At 38.6% G+C, this 25,071-nt stretch overlaps 1 long non-coding RNA gene across 2 annotated transcripts in view; it reads right to left on the reverse strand.

The window, feature by feature from the left end:
* Window positions 1–2,613: 2,613 nt before the first annotated feature.
* LOC134538130 (uncharacterized) overlaps window positions 2,614–25,071 on the reverse strand; it is a 101,363-nt gene continuing 78,905 nt past the window's right edge. Inside the window, exons 4-7 of one of the 2 annotated variants that reach the window (XR_010076095.1) lie at window positions 10,790–10,942; window positions 9,598–9,734; window positions 6,041–6,250; window positions 2,614–3,174 (exon numbers count right to left, since the gene is read on the reverse strand). This is a non-coding gene — a long non-coding RNA (uncharacterized LOC134538130). Of the gene's footprint in view, window positions 6,251–9,597; window positions 9,735–10,789; window positions 10,943–25,071 lie in introns of both variants that reach the window. The other variant, XR_010076094.1, reaches the window with a different exon arrangement.

The following is a 25,071-nucleotide window of genomic DNA, read 5'->3' on the forward strand; positions in this document are numbered from 1 at the left end:
CTGAATGGGCAGATGTTGCTTTAGTTTGAGCGAATTCCCTGCCACTGGCTAGACTGAGTTCACAAACCCGGTTTGTGGCCAGGCGACAACGGTACGGCACGGCGGCATACGCGCGGACGTAAAAATATTTGGTCTTTTACACTCCATAGCCGCAATTTAACTTGCCATAGCTGATGTTTGTACAACAGTCGATAGCTTAGTCAGACCTGCGCGCGCATGTCTTTGATTGGCTAACTGTATGCCACGGTACTTCTGTTGTTTACAGAAGTTGAAACAGACTTTGTAGCGTCGGTTTTTTTTTTTTTCCTGCCGAGATTTTGTGCTAACTGAAATTTACAGGCGTGTTATTCAATACTGGGGCAGTAAAATTCACATCGCGCTAAATGAATCTGCACTATCTGAAGACCGGCTAAAGTGAGGAATAGGTGTATTCTGGTTTTTTTCCCCCTTAATTTAGTTTTAATGCATTCTTATTTAATTTGGTACTCATTTGTTTTTGAATACTTTACTAATTGTTTGTTTGCTTTGAATCATAATGGTTAAATTTATTCACACAAATATTTATGATGAGAAAGTGTCGTTGGTTTCGGGCAGATGCGCGGAGTTGTTGGACAGCCCTGGCAGCAGAGTTGCATATCGTACGCACTGGGCAAGTTACCTTTTTTCGCACCGCCTCTAGTTTTATTTCGGCCCAGACATTATTTATGAATTAGCACTGGTAATAAACACCCGACATTCTGTGAAGTTTTGGTAGCACTTTAACGTCGCCCTTATTTGTGTAGAGAGCTGGAAAGAGGAAAGGAGTTTTCGGCGACTGTAAGTTAGCCTTTACCAGTTACTCTCGTACTGTATGGTGGGCCCGAATTAGGCTAAAATTACATAAGTGACGTCATTGGAGGTGAATGGTAATAAGGAAAAGAAAAATTAAGAATGTACTGATCCAGTAGTTAGAAATTTTCCAAGTGGTTTTTGGGGTATGGCTAGGGGTATGCACTTTTCGTGTTTATTTGTTCACAGAATTCGAGGTTATTTTTCTGGAAAATCGGTGTTATTTTTCTCTGAAAGGGAGGTTATTTTGACTACCAAAATGGATAACAGTAATACCAATTTCATATCTCAAGTGTCATGAAAATTGTTTTAACACTTAATACACACCAAATACTAACTACTTAATATTAAAAAAGATGACATTAAAAAGGTTTAATTGAAATTGAATATCCAGTATTTGGAGATGTATGAAAAGTCATTTCTCAATTCTTATTTAAATACTTACTGTAGCAGGTTACGGCATTTTTGTCAACAAAAGTAATTACGGTAAATTAACGAATTTTTGTTAAAAATATTTATTACTTCGGATAAGTATGTAGGCCTACGCCACGTAAGTATTAGAGCACAACTACCACGCCATGCAAGTTCAATTCATACCGTTTACAAGTTTGTCGTATTTAACCACTCGCGGGCGCGGCCGTAAACAGCTTTGTTTTGTTGTGACTTTGTGTGAGAGTGCGTGAGCGAGAGTGTGACTGCGCTCACAGCCTACCGGCTGCACTGCTGCTGCTGATTGCATCACTGTGTGAGCTCAGCGAGTAACGACGTGTTGTGTAGCTACTGCATATTTGATGTTTTGTGTACAAGTGTATCAAACTATACTCGCGTCTTTGTTTACATCGTTCAAGTTATTAAAAACATTCAATTTTGCCTCTATACATGTTTACAGCATTTTTCTTACCATAAATACTAAAAACATTGTCACATGTTCGCGTGTGAGAGGAATCAGCGCATAGTACTCTAGTTGAATTATGGCGGCCGTGTTGATTTACTAATTCTGCACCAGGTCCACTACGTATTTTTAGCATAGTTTAATCTAATAGTTATGGATATCGGGTTAATTTGTTTTCAAACGTTAAGATTCACGTAAAAATAGTATCCTATAATGTGGATATCGGGTTTATTCGTTTTAAACTGTTATAATTCACGTAAAAATGACTTTATTGCAAATTTGTGATTATTCGCTTTAAAATGTCAAAATTCACGTAAAAAAATCGTTTCATCGCAAATGCGAATTTTCATACCCCTAGGTATGGCATATTTTCTAAACATTGAATTTCTTTATTTGGTACATGCCATAGCAGTGATGTACTGTAACTTTTTGACCAAGAGAGGAGATTTATGGAGCTCGTGGACTTTCATAAATTTCCATAATTTTTTGTGTTATGTTTTTCATTTTCATTATTTAACGAAACCTTTTTTTTTGACTTTGAAAGAAGAGTGTTTTCTATCAGTATACAGAACTTTTCGGGACAGATTTGATATTCAGATCATAATTTTAAGTTCAAGGGTGGTGTATCGGGGGTATGTGTGTGTGTGTATGTGTGTGTGTGTGTATATATAAATTTTTTTTTTCCCCCCCATTTGGAAAATCTGAGCACTGCTAGACATATCCCAACCAAATAAAAAATTGTATAAATATAATATAAATAATAAATAAAGTATTTATATTATATTTATACGATTTTGGAATTGGTTGGGATATGTCTAGCTATGCTCAGATTTTCTAAGTGGGGGAAAAAAAAGTAAATTTGTGGTTTTTAATATAATAATGTTTGGTTTAAATTTTCTTTTTTTCTTTTTTTCTCCTAGATAATTCAATTTCCATTATTTATTTATTTATTTATTTTTTTTTGCATTGTTTCGAATGGTGATAGGGACTAAGTTCAAAATATTTCAATTTCATTATTTTTATAATTATTTGGATCATGACCTTATTCCCAGCTGGGGACAATGCTTTGGCTGGTATGCGGTGCTGTTATGAGGCATGCATACTCGCAGTAATTGTAATTGTGTACGAGAGGCATGTGGCACCGTGACATATATTGAATCTCAGCACCGTACTTATTGTGTTTTTATCTGCGTCCACCCACGTATAAACCAGTTACTGCAGACCGGCATGTGGGACGCCCATAAGAGCCCACTGTATCAACAACTATGGCATGTCCAACGCTGGGAGTGGGACAGGTTCCGGGGTTAACGGCAATTGTGCTAAGGGGGATACGAGTCACGTTTCCACACAGGCGACGTCACGCCCAGGGGTTAGAGTCTCCGCCGGGGGGCAGTGCCCCCTAGAAATGGTGGCGCTTAAACATCCAACGCCGAAGCCCCCCGACCACATCAAGGCTATAACAGAAAAGAAAAGTAGCACATAGAAAAATATTAAGAATGTTAATTCTTTTTTCACTGGCTAGGATTAACCACCTTTAACTATTTATGCTAAAAAAAAAAGTTAAAAAAAAAAACAGTAAAATTAAGATGGTGGTGAAGAAGTTGGAGTTTCACCAGCAGCACTGGGTACTGCTCGAGTTGAGACCAGATTCTGCCTTTCCCCAAAGGAGGTAACGACAACAATTAAGTAACTGTGTCTTAAAATTAAAGTTTCGGAAAGTGTCACAAATGAAGCATTAATGGAAATTTATTTGCTGTTTTAACTTAAAACTTTAAACCATCCCATACTTGATAAAGAATTTCAAAATTGCTTGTATGAGCATACAAAAGTCCCAAGAACATTCATGATGGAAATTGTCTCAAGGATGGTTTACTTCACTTATCATCTTCAAATGCAACAAGAGAATGAGGAACAAGCATGTATTATTTCTCATTTTTTTAGTAACAATGCTATTAAATGTCTAAGGTTTACTAATAACGCAATTGTTAAAAAAAAATTTCAACATCCAGGAGTGGCAATACAACTTGAGAAATGTAACGCACATTTGTAAGCAAAACAACTGGGGGGAAGAAAAAAAACTTTTCATTTCATATGTAAAAATGTGAATCACAAATAACAAGTTTAAACACATAGTTTTCAGTCACATATAATATTCATCATAAGTGAAATTTAGTAATGTTGGTGTTTCTTACAAAGTGTAATAGAATACTACGTAATGTGTTACTCAAAATTATTTCAGAGCACAGTTTTCTTAGGTCTTTATACTGAACTTACAATCAAAGGATCTTCCTTCAAACAATTTTTGGATATTCTTGGCATAGCCTACATATTTATAATATTTAGGAATGTAATCAATGCCAAAGTAATTTTTACAATTATAAATTTAATTTACGAACGTGAATTATTATAAGTGGTGGTTTTTTCAAATGAGTGCTCTACATTCTGTCAATAAATATGCAGTTGTTTTTTAGTCCTTCCATGAATGTAAAATTCAGAAGTTACTCTTTAAGCAAAATTACTCTTTAAGCAAAATGTGCCTAAAAGAAGAGTTTTAAGGTTTGTTCCATAGATGACTGTTGTAACAGTTTAAAAAGATATGTTGTGATGTGTTTGACTTTTATATGAACCTTTGGCATGATATGTGGGTTTTTTTTTGTCTATTAATATATCCTGTAGATTTTTTATCTGTATAGTTTTACTATAAATGCATTGGATATTACATTATAGCATAAACTGCAAGGGGTGATAAAATTACCTCTTTTCAGAATTTTATCTTGGTCTAGTTACTGTAAGCCCACGCATAAACAAAGGGGGTAAAAAACAAAGCATTTTCACAAGTATTAGTACATCTTACACATACACTTGGCCTGCAGAACGGTACTTAAATCATTGCGTAACATGGCTGATTGAATAGTATAGCCCCATTAAGTAATTTTTAAGATTCATAGAAAGATAAAACTCTCAAGCTACAACAGTTTTCTTTCGTTTTTTTTTTTCCAAAGCACCATTATAAAAAGAGTTAATTTTTATACACAAGTATCCTCATATATGCATTATATGCACACCTACATACGTGCTGTTAATAAATAAACTGTTTTTATGATTTATTTACCAACATTAACTAAACATAAGGGATACAAAAACAGGGTTTTAATCTGAAGTACAATCAAATATCTGTACATAGTAAATCTCAGGTAAATTAGCTGACATAGTGTTTTCTAGATTAAAAAAAACTGAAAGCAATGTTTAGATTTCAACTCTTAATTTCTCACAAAATTAAAGTGTTAAGCTGTTAACAAAATGATTTTCTTAAAATAGGGATTCAAATTTTATGTTGAGAAAGGTTTTTTTGTGAATACGTATATATCTAATTCTTTCTTTTCAATTGGACAGTAGCAATCATTTAGCGAATCCTTGAGCTACTTCGTCATTAACTTTGACCTACAATTTAAAACTTAAATTTTTGAAGCCTACATAGCACAATGGTTTGTCAGTAGAGAGTTTTTTCAAAAATCATTGACGGTGTGTTCTGGTGTGTTCTGCAGCTGCTAATATGGTCGGATTCATGTGTGGACAGTGTGACGGCCCTAGACTTTGCCATTAACTTTTGCGGGACACTAACAATTCAGACAGTATCCATACTAGGGGCCTGGGGAGGAATAGAATAGCCCCCAGAGCTACAGATATTTATGGGGGTACTCCTCCGGAAAATTTTTTAAGATAAATTCTTCAGTAAAAAGTTTTAAAGCTCATCTAGTACTTAAACGTAGTCAATTGTTTCGGTGATTTATCTAAACCAAAATTTTTTTCATGTAAAAATTAGAATGAATTGATATTGTAATAAAATGTATGTGGGCAGGGGCGTAGGAACCGGAGGGGGGGAGGACAGGGGGGACGTGTCCCCTTGAACTTTTTGGGTGGAGGGGACTGTCCCCCCCAACTTTCTAGACAGTGATATTTTTATTTTATAATATTATTCTGCCCAACTTTATTTGTAATTTCTTCACTCATCAAATTTTATCTTAAGGAAACAACAATAATTTTAACATCGATGTATCCAATGGTTAGATACAAAAACTGCTTAAAAAGCGCTATTTTGCACTTTAAAAATCAAGATTTTCCTGTGGAGGACCCCGGACCCCCCGGCTTAGTAAGAGGGGAATGGGTTTACATGACATCAAAATCATTATTTGTTCCCCCCAACTTTATGAACACAGCTACGCCAGTGTATGTGGGTCTTAAATTTAATGACATACATTTTGAATTAATACAGCTTTGGTTGTAAAAAATTCCCTGCTCGCTCTGCCTTGGGAGCCGCACCTGTGATGGTGGGTTTGTTTTCTCTCTTCCAACTGTTGCTCCTCGGCAGTAAGTGACGTGTCCGTATGCAGCAGTGCTTCTTCTCGTCTAGTTCGCCGACGAAGGCATATTCGTCTCGGCAGCCAAACCAGTTGTGCTGACGAGTCACCGGAAAATCTCGCCGCACACAGCTGGTTCCAGGCTCATCCGACAACTTTCGAAATCCACCTGCTAAAAAAAATAAAATCACTGCCCGTAAAAAAACGGGGGAATAAAAGAACATGTTCACTGTCTGCTATATTGGCAGCTAATCAAGAACTGCTAGTTTAATTGGTTAGTATTTAAATTCAATGTGTTCTTAAAATAGGTTATTTAAGTTTTTATGCATTGGAATAAGATTTAGTGTAAAGCAGTATTTTATTTTTTATTTTCCATCAACATTAACACTTTCACCTTGCCAGACAAATCCGTCTCATGCAGTACTGCTAATAATTACAGATTTTCCATAATTACTACTGATTTAAACTTCCAGTTGCATAATTGTAAGGTGTTGATTATTTATCTAGGAAACAGAGAAACTTTTACACGCCTGAAATAATGTGTGTATCAGCGATAAATCTCGCTCATGTAACTCATATAATACAAAGATAAACCTTTTGTCCATTACTTAACATTAACATAAATCCTGAAAAATATTTTAGATATTGCTAACGTATGTATTTTTTCAATAATGTAATGTAATGGATAGGCATTTGCGAATACTAGTCTTTTGATGTGAAGCGAATATCAAATCGAAGGTTTAAAATATTCGCAAAGATAAATCCAATTGTGAATATTGTTCTCGGTGAAGTTGTATTACTTATTTTATAAAATACATGCTTGAAGTAAAAAAAAAAAAAAAATCATGAAAAGTTTGTAAAGTTTGAACTGATTAAATGATTAACCAACTGCACCCTAGATAATAATATCAATCAATAGAATTATAAATTATCTACGCATAATATTAATATTGAGCATTCATAAAAGCAAACAGTGCCTTCTTTAGATTTTTTTCACACAGTTCACTTTATTCAAGCAAAAAAATATAGATCACAAAAAAAAAAACACAATAATTTCATGAAGAAGATTTAAGTTCCCAACGTTTCGAAGCTTTGCAACAAATGTGATCGTAAACATCAGAGGCGAAACTTCGCATCACGGCCGAAGCTTCTAATAAAACAAATGGCAAATTAACGGCGAAGTCAAAGATTAAAAAAAGTGTTTTGATTGATTCGCTTAGTCGAAACTTTGCGCAGGCCTAGAAACGGATGGACCAGATCAATGCTGTATAGGAGTGAGTGTGGATTATTTTTTTTGTCTAGTATTGAGCGTAAACATTATCAAATTTGTTTTGCGCATGTTTCATTGTATGCATAATGGTGTTTCATGATAGGTGCACCTGACAGTTGGCAGCACTGGGAAAATAACTTGTCTAAAAATAGTCCTCAAAAGCAGTACCAATGGTGACCAATGCCTGTTAGGCACTTGCAAAGCAACACATGATGTTTGTTCACAAAAAATTACTATAGCACATCTCATCCTTAGACTGCAATGTGCATTTAAATGGGCATTTACTTTCTCTTTCCAATGCACCATTTTTGCTATTAGCGCAGTCCTTGTCTCTGCGTGCTCTGTTGCCAGATGCATGACATAGAGCGCAAAAATACCAGAAACAACTTTGTTATGTTAATAAAATTTGTTTAATGGATCAAAAATACACTTGTATTTTCAAAAGTAAAATTTGTAATGGGAATAGTTTAAATACATTTTCCTGGTGTATTTCATCAAGAGCTTCATCTGATAGTTTCTATTTTATATTTCTAAGGAGATGTAATTGAAAGACACCATATTGTTTTCAACAGTTTTTGTTAACATTTTGTTTATATAATTTAATTTTAAAAAGTTTGATTTTTTTTTTCAGCATTGCACATAATTTCATGAAATGCCTTGTTATTAATAGTGAATGACTGTTACAATTTAGTTTCTCCTGTGAAATAATAATTGGGGTTTAGCATTTAAATACCTTTTTTCTGTCAAAATGACTACAACTTTAATAATACTGTCAGTAAACACTATTTTATGATCTTAGAAAAACAAAAAAAAAAATATTATAGTTAAAAAATATATTAAAACTTGATTAATGATGGTATACAAAATAAGATTTGCTAAAACTCAATGCAATGCTTTAGTCCTCAGGTAAGAAGGACTGTTAAAATTGTTAAATATTTGAAATTTATATGCGAAAGTTTCCTCAAAATCCCACTGCTTCGTTACATCTCGAATCGCAATCCGACCGGCGTCACTGAATCAATCGTGTACCGCAATGGACTGCATTGGGTCACCGGATCCCAGCCCAGCTGACACGATTCACATCCACTTAGGTCAAAACCCAAATGATGGCTCACCGGCAGCAGGCGGAATCGAAATCACTTGGAACAGCAATGAGTACACACAAATATGTAAATAAAGTTCCCTGAATTCACTCTGAATAAAATTTCAAATTTCCATGACTAATATTTTTCAATAATTTATGTTTTGCAATTTTCTGAAAGAAATAAAGTAAAACCATGCTACACCATCCCCATAGCTGGCCTAGTTTGAACACAACCTTACATACACCATTTTACGGTAGGTATATGTGATAATGCACTAAAACGCCATTTGGAAAAAAGAAGTGTTTAAATTCTGGGTGATGGCATACCTGAGCATATTTACCCTCAATATGATTAAGTCCAACTTCTTAATGTTGAGATCAGAAGTGTTAAAAATGTTCATGCTTTAGAGAAATTTGCAACCAGAGACATGGGTTGTGCATTTTCCCTGCTAGCTGCAAAACTCATCCTTGTGATCCAAGGCCAACAAGTTGTCTTCCGGGACAAGAACAAATTACTAGGTTGATAAATTTTTTTACTACACTTTTGTATTGCAACATGTCTGACAGGTTTAGGTCGATTTAGAAGAAATACTACCTATTGTAGTCGTTACTGTTGTGCCATCTTAGAAAACTTTTTAAAGTTTTTCGTTTCATGGTCCCTAAAACCAAAACCATCGCCACCTTAAAAAAAAATCTACATCTCCAAAGATACACACACAAACACACAATAACTGCTGTAAATCTCTACGTATCACTTCCAAACTGAAACATAAAATAGAGAAATGAAAAATGTTTGTCGGGTTTGTTAATGGGCAAAATTGGACCAAAGGGGTAGAAATAGAGAGGCTTTTTGGAAGAAAAAATTTATATAACTACACAATATACTATAAATGCATAACCAAATAAAAACAGATGAGCTAGTTTTAAACTATTTCATTTTGCAATCATGACACATGCATGAAACGAGCAAACCAAGTAAAAATTAAGACTACCTAGCATCCTGGAACAATGCAGCTTTCACCAAAACTTGTTTCCAAATTCGCCGCTGCATGAATAGAGCCGATGGGAGAAAAATTGTCAACAAAAACAGCTTTCACAATGATCTCAGAATCTAACACATCTGTCAAATCACTGTGAAAACCGAGTTTGTCTTTCCAAGTCGTACTTTTGGAGCTTCTCAGGCTTGCTGTCTTGATGTTTTGGTTTCCGTGCAGTGCCGCAAACTTCATGCTGCGCCTCTCACAGAACTTCAGGAATGGTGATCATCTACTTTGCAGAAATTCTAGCGGCACCCACGGACAGCTAAAAGAAATTATTAAAAAATAATAATTACTTGTTCCAAATCTTTTGTTTTTGTTCGAATTTATCAAGTAATAGACTTTATAATGTCAGATAGTACTAGAGTAACCAACTTTTTCAGCACATCCATAACAGGCACTTCCTGACAAAATGATGATTTAAATTTAATCCTTGTGAGGAAAAAAAAAAACAGCAAGTAAAACTATAACCAAAGCAGTTTTTGATAGCATGTAACTGAAGTGTGAAATATTAAAAATTATAAGATTAACAAACAATATGTACAAATTTAATGTTGTACCTATGAAGGGAGTTATGAATTTCTTTTTGGCCTCCAACCCTTATCTTTTTCCAACTCCATGCAGTTATGGTTGGTAGTATCAAAAATTTATTTCAACAAAATATTTTGGTATTACTCCTACAAGTTATAATACATTCAAAAGGATGTGATATTTTCCACATAATGGTAGTTACAATTTTTATGTTTTCAAAAAACTTTCCCATTTCTACCCCTTTGGACGGATATTACACATTAACGAACTTGACCGAGATTTTCCACTATTATATTTTATGTATCAGTTTGGAAGTGATTTGTGAAAAATTGTGGCAGTTATCATGTCCATGAAATTGTGATATATGGTTTTGGACCATGAAAGAAAATCTATATAAAATTTTTCTGGAAGTCGCATTATGGTAATGGCTACAAAAGGTAATTTTTCTTTGAGATCTACCTAACATCAAAATAGCTCACAAAATTATAGACTTAAAGCAAAACAGTTCATTAAACAACAATTTTATGACCTACATCCTTCTGTGCATGCCAATTAATCAAAAAAAATTTTAAAATGTTCTCATTACTTTAGAACTGATTTATTTTAAGCAACAGTAAATTATTAGCATAGGTAATTTTTAAAGTCATAATGGTAAGTAAATATTAGTTTTATTGCAAAAGACAAACAACAATGGCTCACTAGTTTGACCCTTCATATTGGTTGTTTTTAAGTTTGAAACTCCCTTTTCTTTAAACAAAAAAAAACATGGTTAAAATGCATGTTTTTGACCTTTTAATTCTCATACTAATCCACTTTTATGGTGGTGAAGAGTCCTTGCTGCTCTATTCTGAGTGGAACGACCTCAGGAAGCCAAGGCAGGGTGAGTCTGCGATGGACTGGCACCGCCTTCTGCACTGAGGTGAGAGATAACAGCACCCAGTCCTGCAAAAAAAAAAAAAAAGATGGTGAGAAATTACACAAGTGCAAAATTTCCTACTCTGACAAGATTCAAACCCGTGACCTTTGCTCATCAGTCAGAAGTTCTCCTGTCCATCCCTCTCAATGGCCCTGGTTTTCGTGACCTGTACACGCCCTGGCTGCTTCCGAAAAGTAGTCATCCCTTTAGCTGAAGGATGACATAGTGGACGCAGCCATCTTTGTCTTGCTTCTGATTCCTCCCAAGGGATGCTAACACATCCGTACAGTGGTGGCCATAGACTTTTCGGGGCCTAGGGCCTTTTACTAAGTACCTAATATTTTGAAGAGTGGCTTTGCTATAAGGTTTGGTGGGGGTGTTTAGAAAAGCTCCCAGTGAAAAGAAAGGGGGGAAGCACTCCTGGTAAAATTTGAAAAATAAACTCTTTAAAACAAAATTTTCAAACCAACCAGGAACTTAAATTTTCACCTTGGTTTTGCCAATTTATTTATTTTGGAGGGGAGGGGGGTGTTTGCCTGGCTTACCCTGAACTGAAGCCACCTCTATCCTTACATGCACCCACTGACCTCAAATTTCCTAGGGATGTGAAACTCACATCAATTGATTCATCCCTGCATCCATTAGTTTCACAGTTGTGTCGTATTTTGTTTTTGTAAAAAACATTTCTTCAGAGTTTAGTCATAAGAGTTGAAAAAATAAATAGTAGTCAACTTACTGAAGTGGAGACCAAGGAACGTAAATTTAAGTTTTATAGGACTCTATAAACTAAATTCCTATTTTTATCGCTACCCATTTTATAAAATTCAATTTCTAACAAAAACATTTGTAATTTTATTCACCAAATGGTCGTTATTTAAGTTTCACTTAATCATATATATCACAACACAAAATTTCTGCTGGTACATTAGGCCTACCACAATCAACTGCAAACAGGTAGTGCTAGCAGTAAAATATATATTGATATTATCCATCCCTTGGAAATGTGTATTTTGTATGTGACTGCATTTTCTGAACGCCCTGTCACACTGACAAGCTTTTGCTTCTAACACCTTCAAATATAGTTGGAGTACTATGACATTTCCAAAAAAAAATCACAAGTACAGCCATGTCTGTTTGACAATTTGGTTGACTTGAGTTTCCATCAAATATTTTGCATGTGGAATGGGTTCTAAAATGTGTTAGTGTTGGCTGCAATCAGTCAATCAAAATAATGCCTATCAAAAATGTAAATATCAGATTCCATTACAACAAATCATTAAAATGGAAAACACCTGGACTATTAAAGAGGTTATAAAAGTGAAATAACTAAAATAATGTTAATATAAATGTCATATGCAAAATAATTGTATGTGTGAAAATTAAATTATGTTTCTATACTTCAAACTGGACATTTATTTTTATTATGTAAAGAATATTGTTGAGTAAATTTTATACATATTTAAAAAAATATTTATATGCAAAATTAGCATACCAGTTCAAATTATTCCACCCAGCATTGTGATGCATTATTAATTTCAAAATGAGACTAAATTAAAAAGTCTGAGATATCTCAGGCCCGAAATAAACTCTTGGTGGAGAAAATTGAAAGCCATTTTCCATCCAATACTACTACCCCTCCAAATCTATCTTCAAATACAGTTGGTGACATAATACATGGCAGTGTGACGGCCTTGAGGAATGTAGGAATGTGTGCACTATGGACACATCCCTATGTAGTCTGAAGCAGCCGAAGGGGGTGGGGGGGGGGGGGGGGGGGGTGGAAGAGAGAACTCCCGAATTCAAATTTTTTAAATATTTATTTTGGAGTGTATATTTATGTTAACCTAAATACTTAAAAATTAATGTTTTTAAACTTTTCTTTGTATAAAAAAAAAGTATGAAACTGAAGATGTTAAGTATCTGAGACCACAAATTCGTCAATATTCCGAAGGCCAATCTCTGACGCATTTGACTGCGTCCTAACCTTTGTGCGGTAGCCCCTTCCCGAGACGCTGTCCCGGAGCCAGGCCCCTGGTTGAAGGGTTGAAGCCCGGTGCCAGCCCCCTGGTTGAAGGGCTGAAGCCCGGGACCATGCCCCTAGTTGAAGCACGGATCCATGCCCCGGGTTGAAGGGTTTAAGCCAGGTGCCAGCCCCCTGGTGGAAGGGTTGAAGTCCGGGATCAGCCCCCTGGCTGAAGGGTTGAAAGCCCGGTGCCGGGGCGAGGTGCGAGCGAGCGACGGGCGCCGACAGTCGCCGCGGGGTCCAGCGACCCGCGACAAGGCGCGCGACCTTGGCGCCGCTGATCCTTGAATGGGGCCCCTGCGAGCGTGAATGAAGAGGAGAGCACGCAGTACCAGTGCAGGGAGGGGGGGGGGGGAGCAGGGCTGGCGACAGTGACGTCACCGCCGGACCCTGTTATCAGCCGGCGGAAGCGAAGGGGTGGCGACCCCGCCAGCTTATCGGAGCCCGAGGGTCCGCACTTCGCTCGCGCGCGACGAAAAGTCGGCGACTTTTTAGCGAAATTCTTTAAAAACCTCCCACCCTTTCCCAACGTACACGCCAGCTGTAGCCGCTGGACTGTTAAAACTGTCTAAAACTAGTCCTCAAAAGCAGTACCAATGGTGACCAGTGCCTGTTAGGCACTTGCAAAGCAACACATGATGTTTGTTCACAAAAAATTACTATAGCACATCTCATCCTTAGACTGCAATGTGCATTTAAATGGGATTTTACTTTCTCTTTCCAATGCACCATTTTTGCTATTAGCGCAGTCCTTGTCTCTGCGTGCTCTGTTGCCAGCTGCGTGTCATAGAGCGCTAAAATACCAGAAACAACTTTGTTATGTTAATAACATTTGTTTAATGGATCCAAAATATAATTGTATTTTGAAAGGTAAAAAAAAAGCCAGGTTTTTTGAACGGAGGGGGTTCCTGTACAAACACACGACGTTTTCATTATAATTGAATTTTAAGAGAAATTTCACAAACTAAAAATTTCAAGGAATAAAAAAGACTTTTTGAACTACTCCAACGTTTACACATAGAAATTTAAGTAATCAATTTTGCTTGAGAAATGAAATATGAAAATTTCACACATTGGTTTTTTGTTAGTTGTTTGATTTCGTTAAAAACAAGCCATAAACGCACACGTGTATTAATGTTATTAAATACGTGAAACACATGTCAAGTTTGTATGACAGAATGTTTAATGCATCAACACGTGTGCAAACCGGTAATTAATAGAGACCGCTTGGAAAACAATTCCTGATGCTTCCTGTGTATGATGCATTTGACGCTAAAATGGGGAGGAAGTTATTGCAGCCTACTAAGGATTACAATAATCCTTCCAAAATAATCTCTCAATAACCTTACGTAGCTTAAATGGCTATAATTTTCTTATTCTGTGTTCACGTGTTTTTTTTTCTTCTTTTTTTATTACATCCTGAAGGGAGGGTTCCGGACCCCACGGTAACCCCCCCCCCCCTTTTTTTTCCATGGGGTCTCAGATTAAGGGATGTCTTGTGTTAGGGAGGTTGAATGGTGCTTCTAGCGCGGTATCGCCTCTAAAGCGCATATGACAATTATCAGATTTGAGCGGTTACCATTACATTACATAGCGAAGAAAGATAAATGTGTAACGCAAGACCTGTAGCGGTTGTGTAGTGCCTGAAAATTATTTTTGAAAACATGTATTTTAGCCATTTGAGCCCTTCTAAAAATACATTTTTAAAAAAAGGAAAGAAATACAGAAAAATCACTACCCGCTCTAAGCATATTCTATAAATATTTTAAGTGAACGGACTCCACTCTGATAACTTGAACAGTTTTCAAATCGCGCGGTTTTTTTCCCCCCCTTTGAATCTCTACACACCGTATGTGTTGACGGGGGCATTCATTGAATTTAGCTTTAACTTAATTGTTAGATAATATTTAGTAAATATCTGTTATAAAATTTGAAACAAAACAAATCAATGAATTTATAGGGATGAATTTACGGGAAACGGCCTCAAACAATAATACATATAAATAAAAAAGTAAAATAAAGTAAATAACAGTGTGTGAGAGACCAATACTTAAGACTCGTCATTATTTTATCTATGTGCGTTCTTTGCACAATGGAGGCTGTATACGGGAATAGAGATGATTTATAGCAAGAAAAAAATCTGCTCCAAAAGTGATAGCTAGAGACCTGCAAAATTCGCGGATGCATTCGGTGATAGGCTAGAATTCAAACACATATACCTCTTAGATAATTTTGCTAATGGCTTAGTGTTCATCTGGACGAATCTCAACCAGTTATAAACCCTCAACCAAAGAAGGATCGAATCACAGACAAACCAGCTGAGACGACTTACAAGTTGGCAGCCAATGAACTTGCGTTATTTGCCCGAATGTACAGGGGTATGTGCAGTCTATCCTGAAGGCCATCGAAACAGCGAATTTTGCAGGTCTCTAGTGATAGCTTAATATCCATTGCAGGTTATTCTTAATCTCATGGTACGATGAAATGGGTTTCATAAAGTGTTATTATTTTAGGGAGAATCATAAGTACAGACGGATACAGAAAAAAAATGGGGGGAGGCAAAGCGACATGCCCCCCCACCCTCCTCCGAAAACCAGAACAATTCTTTAATTTTCCTGATTCCCTATCATAGTTTACCAAACTTACTAAAGTATTAGTTTACTGATATAGATAACAGGACGTTTTTGAACCACAAAGAAAATGTACCAAATATTTCAATTCTAAATGTAAGGCTAATAACATTTCTTAGAAAATTTAATTTGGCCCATCCCTGACCATCATTCTGGATCCGTCCTAGCACAAGTGGGGGCGTGTATTTTCCTCGAAAAGAACCAGAGACTCGCAAAGTATTTAAACATGTAGCATCGTCTGTGTTTTAATAATTGGTTAAAGTTTCTGTCAGATGCATATCTACTGTCAGCACACCGACCAATCACAGTAATTCACTGCGGAAGCAAACGCGTGCCGAGTGGCTCGGCCAAATAAGACGATGGTTCCTCTTGCACACAGACGCCAATTGCAAGTAAGAAACCGCTGGCGCAGGTAGGCGTGTCGTAATGGGCGTTCAGATTATTATTCGCGAAAAAATGCCTGCCCCTGATCATAACACGTTCTGCGTCGCAGTGTGGTGCTTCATTACTGGCTGATGGATCTTCGCCGATCAGAACCAATAAGAAAAGAATTGTCGATATGGACCAACTGTGTCAAAGTCTGTTGAACAGTAGTCAAATTTTCCCGCTATGAACACCATCTCTGGAAACAGGCCACGTAAAAAAAAGTTAGTCTTTGTTATTATAACAAGAATTGGAAAACTGTGAATGGTTCAGTACTCGCCAAGATGGGTAATAATTATCTAGAGGCAAGCATTTTTCGCGAAAAAAACTGAACTCGTATTAGACTGAAAAAACGTATATCCACACCAGCTGTTTCTTCTTCCTTGTGATTGGCGGCCATCTATGAGAGAAGTCGTTGCCTTATTTGGTCGAGCCACTCAGGACGCGTTTGCTCCCTGCTGAATTACTGTGATTGGTAGATATACGGAAATTTCGCGCATTCATTCGGTCGCAAGTTAGAATGCAAACCTTCACACTCTCGCACTGTGTTCATGATTGGACAGCAGTTATTTGGACACGCCCCTCTACGACCGTGAGCCAACGATGCCCGGCTTGGAGAGAAGTAAGCGAATCAGCTAGTGCCAATTAACAAGTATAAAACTGTTCTCACTAAGAAATCAACCAATGGATAAGCAAACATCGGTTTAACACACCTATGACTTTGAATTTTACCCTGAGGCCAGACGAATTCGCGAAATTTCCGGGTCTCTAGTGATTGGTGATGAAACAATCGAGATGCACCTGACAGAAACTCGCCCAATCACGGAACACAGACGATGCTACAGTGTTATAACTTTCAGCTGGTCTCGGAATCTTTTCGCGAAATATGCATGCCCCTAGTAATATCAAACCTCGGTAACTAGCTAAATGCATGTGTTCTCGTGTAGAAAATACGAAATATTGACACAAAATTTAACGTAGAATTCCTTAAAATAATACCGGAGAAGCTGCGTCAACAACTGAATCATTACAAATTTTCGTTCTATGCACGAAATGACTACTACCAAATGCCGTATACAGACAGCTAAGATGTAACACATCTAAAAAAAAAAAAAGTGATATGTTCCAGTTTTACATAAAAGCAGGACACGAATTGAACACAAGTCAATGTACGCTAACTACCAGGACCTTCGTTGGAGTAGGGGGGAAATCTCCGAGGGAGAATATTGAGATTGTTTTTTTGACGTGACAACGTCTAATAAATCTATGAACGCCGGCTGCACGCACGAAAAAGTGTCCCGTTGCGCACATTGTTCCGTTACGCTGTGTCCCGTTACACACATTGTTCCGTTATGCTGTGTCCCGTTGCGTTCATTGTACGCTTGCGCTGCATCTATCTTTCTCTTCCACTCGACTGTTTATAAAGTGAAGTGAAAAGTTAATGTGGTTTTCATTGCTTATTACAACAATAATTTCGGCAATAAATATTAAATATTCTTGCATTTTAAAAATCTGATTACTAGTATAATTTCAAATATTTATTCTTTTATTATTAAAATAAAAATGATTCAATTTTATTCATAAAGTATGCAGTAATTTCATCAATGTTTTGTTATGACGTCGCGTTAAACTATCGTCCGTAAACCGACTTTACAGACAACCAATTTTTTTGATTCATGAGCTTACCCTTACAGACTTAAAAGTACAGGTCCTATTACTGATGGAATTCATTGTGAAGCTTAGGTACAGGTCAAGCGATGTGTGCGTGCAGGTCGCAAGAAGCCAGCGGGAGGTGGCCGGCAAGAAGCTTAGACTCAGCGCCCTTTATTTCCCTCGACGACCTTGAGAACTACATTTCAGATAAGTGACATCTCGGCTCTCGGCATGTGTAATTAATGTGTAATATCCGTCCAAAGGGGAAGAAATGGGAAAGTTTTTTAAAAACATAAAAATTGTTGTAACTGCCATACCTAATGTGGAAAATATCACATCCATTTGAGTGTACTATAACTTGTAGGAGTAATACCAAAATATTTTGTTCAAATAAATTTTTGATACGACCAACCATAACCGCATGCGGCATTTGGTTGGAGTCGCTTCGTGCACGGACGGCGCGAACCAAAGTTCACGAAGCCAGCCGAAGGGAAACTGTATAATATATTGAGTGTTTAAACGAATTTTTAACAAGATAAGCAGTATTTTTTTTAATAAAATTTCCTTGTCGAAAATCTGATCCAAAAGCAAGGGTTTTTAGTATTTTTTACAAGACTTTTTATTTTTTTTTAGCTTTTATCGGAGCACGTTTCATTATATATAGTTTAAAAAAATTTGCTCTGCAAAATCGAGATGATTCAATGCCTGCAGCATATTCTATCGGCGGGTGCGAAAAGTGCGAGCGATTCGCGTCAATGTTCTATATGTTTATCACGCTCGGCATTATATTTTAAAGAATTCAACGATAACACGTGAATTTGCTGGTTACCGAGTACTATTATAGTACGAGTATTATTATTATTATTATTATTATTATTACTGGTTTACCCTGTTTTCCGTGATGCCAACGCTCTGAATGATACGTCTTACGAGACATGCACTAACGTTTCACTCAACTGTTGAAAGAGCCGTGTCGAGAGGAAAGCGAGGGGGGGGGGAAGGGGGGGAGGGGAAGCAAACTGGTCCGGTCGCTATGACGGCAGCATCCTTAATTAGGCGCTCCAGGGATGGCGGTTAATTGGATTTAGTTCCACCACACACACACACGCGCACAGTCGTCATTGTTACGGCGGGAATCGTTACCCCGCCGACGGCTAATGCTCACGAGCCTGCTATGCCGCACACGAGGGGCCCCGCCTCGTCAGGGGTGTATCTGCGTCGGCGAGGCGGGACGATAGGTGCGACTCTCGCCGGTGCTTCCAGCGCGGTGTCGCCTCTAAGCGCGAGGCTGTGAACTTCTCGTCGTGCGCGGGGCAACTAATGAGACACGAGCGGAGAAATTTAAGATCAAAGGTGTAATGCACCCCTTGAGTGCTTTCAGACAATCCCTACAGCGAGTTTCATGCCCAAAAATCTATTCTGAAACATGCGTTTGAATCATTTCCACACTTCTAAACATACAGTTTAAAAAAAAATTGTCTGTCTGTAAAGTCGGTTTACGGACGATAGTTTAACGTGACAACGTCATAAAACATTGATGAAATGATTGCATACTTTTATGAATAAAATTGTATCATTTTTATTGAATTATCACTATTTCGTATGGATACAAAGGAGTGAAATGAAATCTACAATTTAATTGATAAATTTACTTTTATTTGCACTCATTAATTCAAATATGTTTATTACTTTTACGAAGAGATTATTTTAACTATAACTTTTATACATGTGTGCTATTTAACTTCTTCCAATCTGTGTTATTCTGTTAGGGATAGGACGATGATAGAAGAAGTAGGAAACGAATGGGAGTGTTTCAAGTTTGGTGTGCCTCGAAAAAGTCAAATCGATGGTTGTTCCAATCGAGTGGAAGAGAGATAGATGCGGCGCAAGCGTACAATGAGCGTAACGGGACAATGTGCGTGCGTGCAGCCGGCGTTCATCGATTTATTAGAAGTCGTCACGTCAAAAAATGAAAAAAAACTATTCATTCGCCCTGTGTATTTCTCAAATGCATTTCGTAAGCAGACCCCATTCTGATATCTTGAGCAGTTTTCAAAACGCGTTGTCTTTCCTGAAGCTCTGCACACCCTGAGTGTGCCCGGGTAGGCAAGGGCAACATGGCTCTGGTTTCGGACGCCACGATGGATTCTTTTTCCTATTTTCCGATCGTTCATGAAGACGTATTCCAACGTACAGGCTGTGGAAGTAGTGTCACGCGTTACTCAGTCGTGTAACAAATTTAACCATGACGTAATTAGGAAAATGTAATTTATTATGAATATATTTGCAACTTTCCAAGGTTTTCACGCTCTCACTTCAGGTAATTAATTGCCCCTGAGATTTACTTGTTTTCCTTGTCTCACTTTGAAACTCCTCCCCCCCCCCCCACCCTACCTTCCTCCCCTACACTTTCCTTCATAGTCAATGTCTCGCGCAAGATAACATGTATTACAATACACATTAACAATACGAATTCCAGATTTCTTCCCCCCTGATTTCTACGCGTGTTTCCATTGTCTGCGGAGAACAGCAGCAGCAAAGTTTCAAACATATCTGGCGCAAAAAAAAAAAAAAAAAAAAAAAAACTACAAATCGTGGTTTGCAAAACTTGTTTGGTGAAACATTTGTAAAAACATACAATAAAACGAAAATGATAAGTAACTGTAATTTGAAAGGGTAAAGTTGGTTCTCTGTAGGGCGTATCGCGATCAGGGTTCCCACTCATTTGCTCTAGACCACTTTCCTGAGTTTTCTGTTTTCTCTGTCCAACCAAATATTTTTGACGTCTATTCGCTCGTTACAGTGATGGTCGGTCGTAACTTTTTTCTGTGACAAAATACCGCCAGATTTGAATCGCTAATAACTGTGAGACCAATAACGCCTCAACAATGGTTGAGCCCGCGGCGGATAGATAGATCATGTCTGCACGTGTTTGCAGGCAGTATTTTTTTCTGCCTGTGACATCATCGTACCAGTGTAGGCGCATGCGCGTGATTTGTTACGAATTAAGCTTTGCGTAAAGTCATGTACTGGTGCAGCGCGGAAACGCGTGTAGCTGGACATTGATTCGGGTGTCATTGTGAAGAGCTTGTGGATTACTGTTGGACCCAAAGTGAGATATTAAAAATATTCGCCGGAACAGTGGCGGATCCAAGGGAGCGCACCAGGGGCAAATGCCCCCCCCCCCCCCCCCCCCGATAAACCAGTTGTCTGCTACATTAATATTGCCGACAAAAATGATTGTTTCTGAAACCAAATAAAATATTTTAATATAATTAATGAATTTCTTGTAGAATCATAAAATCTGGTGGTTAGACGTTATGTGTAGTGTGAGTAGATTAAATACAAGTTTAGTAATTTTAAGGCATTTTTTTCTCTGGCTTCTCTGAAATCCTGAAATCATAAAGTGAACCTCTGGATCCGCCACTACGCCGGAATACAAGCTAAAATTAGTATTAATTTGAAAATTAAAAAATATATATAATCTGTCATCTCATGACTCGTAATTATAGAAAACGCAAATTAGAGGTTTTCACGAAAAATCTACGGCGAGGAGCAGAACTGTACCTTTTGTCTGGATTTTTTTGCCCTTGTTTATCAATCAATCTTGCAATATAAAATACATATATCAAACAGAAAATACTTATCGAAACACATTTCATTCACATCTGACATGCCATTCGAACCTTATCCCACGCAATGCACTGTTAGAACTATCAGAATTTCCCATTAATGCTAAAAGCAACCAACACTGGCAGTCAGTAATGCAAACCCACTACATTGATCAAACTTTTGAAACAAAACAATTTTGTCCAGGTGAATGTATTCCGACATTTCATTTAATACATTAAGGCCGGAATTCTAAGACACAAAAATATGGTTTTAGATGTTGAATACGCTACACCTGTTCCCTATCCGTTGCCGATCTGTTGCTCAAATTCGCGCATTCATTGATGCATTGATTTCATCCAAATGGCGGACCCGCGTCTGGCGCCATTAACTCGTATAATTATAGTCATTTTTGTGGTCACTGGAGGACGTACCAAGCGTGTTGGTGTGCCAAATGAAACTTTACGATAGCAATAATGTTCGCAGGCTTTCACGGCCATTGTCTGAAATAGCTTGGCTTCTGGGTTGTAGCCGTGTCCTTGGCAAATAATTCACCAACGTTTCGGTCGACATTGCAGTCGCCATCATCAGTAGGTAACTGCTCCCTGATGATGGCGACTGCAATGTCGACCGAAACTTTGGTGAATTATTTGCCAAGGACACGGCTAAAACCCAAAGCCAAGCTCTTTACGATAGCAAACCTATCCTTGAATACATTTGTACAAATTAATGGTCATACGAATAAATAATCGCAACTCAAAAAGTACTTGAAAAATGAGAAAAACTGTTCTGTTTTGGTGCGATGGAAGCTGCTATCTCTGGTATTTTTGCCAATTGTATCAATGGTTGCGAAACGTCCGCTAAAATGCGTTGAAACCAGTTTCTAGCCTCGCGCAGGGCACCGTTTATCAAAACTGTTGCCGATTTGTTTCCTCACTGAGATTCGTTTTGGACACGTTCTGGAATAAGGCCCGCGAATTAGTTTACGGTTGAGTCCAACAAAACAGTGCTTATTCGCTACCTAACCCGAACGTCGTGTAATACCGCCCTAAAAGAATAAACCAGTGTTCAAAAATTGATAACACAATTTGGTACCTTAACATTCGGTCGATTTCCCTGTGTTTCTGAGGTTCTCAAGACACCTTTTTTTAACTCCCCGAGTTTTCTCTCCCTGTCTGCGGGAACTCTGCGCAATGTAGGTGCATGTGCCGTTTTCGCACGCGTGGTATTGCGGGGCGGCAACCTTATAAGGAGACCAAAACATTACCATACGATTGCCCGTCGTTTTGCGGTAGAGCACGGAAGAAAAATGAGGGGGGGGGGGGGGGTTCGGTGGTTTGGTGGTCTGGTCCGCCCACGGCCGAAATATGAATACGACCACTACAAACGGCACGTCAGCGTAACATGGTCAACTCGTGAGAATAGCAGGGTAGGGAAGGGGGGAATGAAAGGGAGGGAAGAGGCATTAAAGAAAGAAAATTAAAAGTTAAAAAATATTACCAGAGGTCACGCGCTTAACGTCCAACTTCCACCCACAAGTAATATGCGTAAAGTGACTAGGCTGGAAATTATTTTTTTTGTACTAACATGTACAAAGAAATCGTTTGGGAAACTTAACGGCAAACAGATTTTTTTTATTCTATTAGCTTTACATTTTTTTACCGTGTATTTACGTTTCCTGAATCCCTTTCAAAATTGTATACTTCTTAGGTTTTGGCCACCTGTAATATTTGGTGTCAGAAGTATGGATAGTCCTAAATAATAGTTTTAGGATTAATTTTTTTTATTAAAATAAATATAAATGTAAAAAATATAATTATTTAGCTATTCGAAAATTAAATTAAATGTTAAGAACAGTAGTTAACATTTAGTGTAATAAAGTTAGTGCTAGTTCTGAGTATAAGTTTAGGCTAGATTATAGGTGAAATATGAGTGCAGCTAATAAAGTAACAGTTATACTGTCAGTGCATGTTGACGACGAAGACGGGGGGCCCACGAACTTAGGAACACAATAGCTTTCTTGGCCGAAATGAAGAATAATAAAATGGAAAGTAACCAGGAGGGAAAGCAGAATAAAATGGTAACTAGGAAGAAATAAAAGAATAAAATTGAAAGTAACCAGTTAGAAATGAAGAATAAAACGGATAACGGCCAAGAAGAAATTAAGAAACGAAATGTAGAGTGTAATAAGGAACCGCCAAGCCAAGGGCGTCGCCAGCCGATGGCCTAAGGGGGGGGGGGGGGGAAGTTGTGGGAAAAGTATGTTTTTTTTGCATTTGGCTACACTTTTTTGAATCTCTAGGGCTAGGGCAACTGCCCCCGTACCCCCCCCCCCCCCCCCCCCGGCAAGGCCATTGCGCCAAGCAGAGGTGAAGAATGTCATGAAGGGCGAAATTGATGAAATGAAGAAGGACCAAGAAGAAATGATGAAACAGGAATTCAGTTTGAAGGTAAAAAACGCAGTGTCTGGAGCAGCATGTCGCACAGCCAGGTGTAGCAACTTGCCCGACAGGAGAAACAGCCCAGCTGAAAGACGTAGCGTCACAACAGCTAATGCGGATCGAAAAAGGCGACCGAACGCGTGTTAGAAGCTGTAACCGAGGAGTGTCGTCGGATGTTTGAAGAGGCGACAACTGCTGCGAAGACTGGATCATCGGAGACCGGAGCGTCTGTGTAAGGTGTTCTGTGTGCGGCGGACCAGTGAGTAGTAGCGAGACGAGAGTGTTGGGTCTGTGCACGGTGTTGTGTGTGCGGCGGACCAGTGAGTAGTAGCGAGAGACGAGTGTTGGGTCTGTGCACGGTGTTGTGTGTGCGGCGGACCAGTGAGTAGTAGCGAGACGAGAGTGTTGGGTCTGTGCACGGTGTTGTGTGTGCGGCGGACCAGTGAGTAGTAGCGAGACGAGAGTGTTGGGGCTGTGTACGGTGCTGTGTGTGCGGCGGACCAGTGAGTAGTAGCGAGAGACGAGTGTTGGGTCTGTGCACGGTGTTGTGTGTGCGGCGGACCAGTGAGTAGTAGCGAGACGAGAGTGTTGGGGCTGTGTACGGTGCTGTGTGTGCGGCGGACCAGTGAGTAGTAGCGAGAGACGAGTGTTGGGTCTGTGCACGGTGTTGTGTGTGCGGCGGACCAGTGAGTAGTAGCGAGAGACGAGTGTTGGGTCCGTGCACGGTGTTGTGTGTGCGGCGGACCAGTGAGTAGTAGCGAGAGACGAGTGTTGGGTCTGTGCACGGTGTTGTGTGTGCGGCGGACCAGTGAGTAGTAGCGAGACGAGTGTTGGGGCTGTGTACGGTGCTGTGTGTGCGGCGGACCAGTGAGTAGTAGCGAGAGACGAGTGTTGGGTCTGTGCACGGTGTTGTGTGTGCGGCGGACCAGTGAGTAGTAGCGAGAGACGAGTGTTGGGTCTGTGCACGGTGTTGTGTGTGCGGCGGACCAGTGAGTAGTAGCGAGAGACGAGTGTTGGGTCTGTGCACGGTGTTGTGTGTGCGGCGGACCAGTGAGTAGTAGCGAGAGACGAGTGTTGGGTCCGTGCACGGTGTTGTGTGCGCGGCGGACCAGTGAGTAGTAGCGAGAGACAAGAGTGTTGGGACCGAGGTTTGTGGTACGAAACCAGCAGTGAAAAGAGACAATGTCGAACCGAGCTCCAATGGGGAGAGTGAATTGTGGACTTAATGTAAGAGTGGTTAATTTGTGGCCACACTGAGAGAAAGAATTGTTTGCCTCAACAAAATATTTGTTTGTACATGGCGAAATAAATATAACTTGTTAATTCAAGCAAATATTTTGTAGTAGGAAAGATTCTGTTTACCCAACAAAAATGTT

Source organism: Bacillus rossius, chromosome 13 (genome assembly GCF_032445375.1).
Source record: "Bacillus rossius redtenbacheri isolate Brsri chromosome 13, Brsri_v3, whole genome shotgun sequence".
NCBI classification, from domain to species: domain Eukaryota; kingdom Metazoa; phylum Arthropoda; class Insecta; order Phasmatodea; family Bacillidae; genus Bacillus; species Bacillus rossius.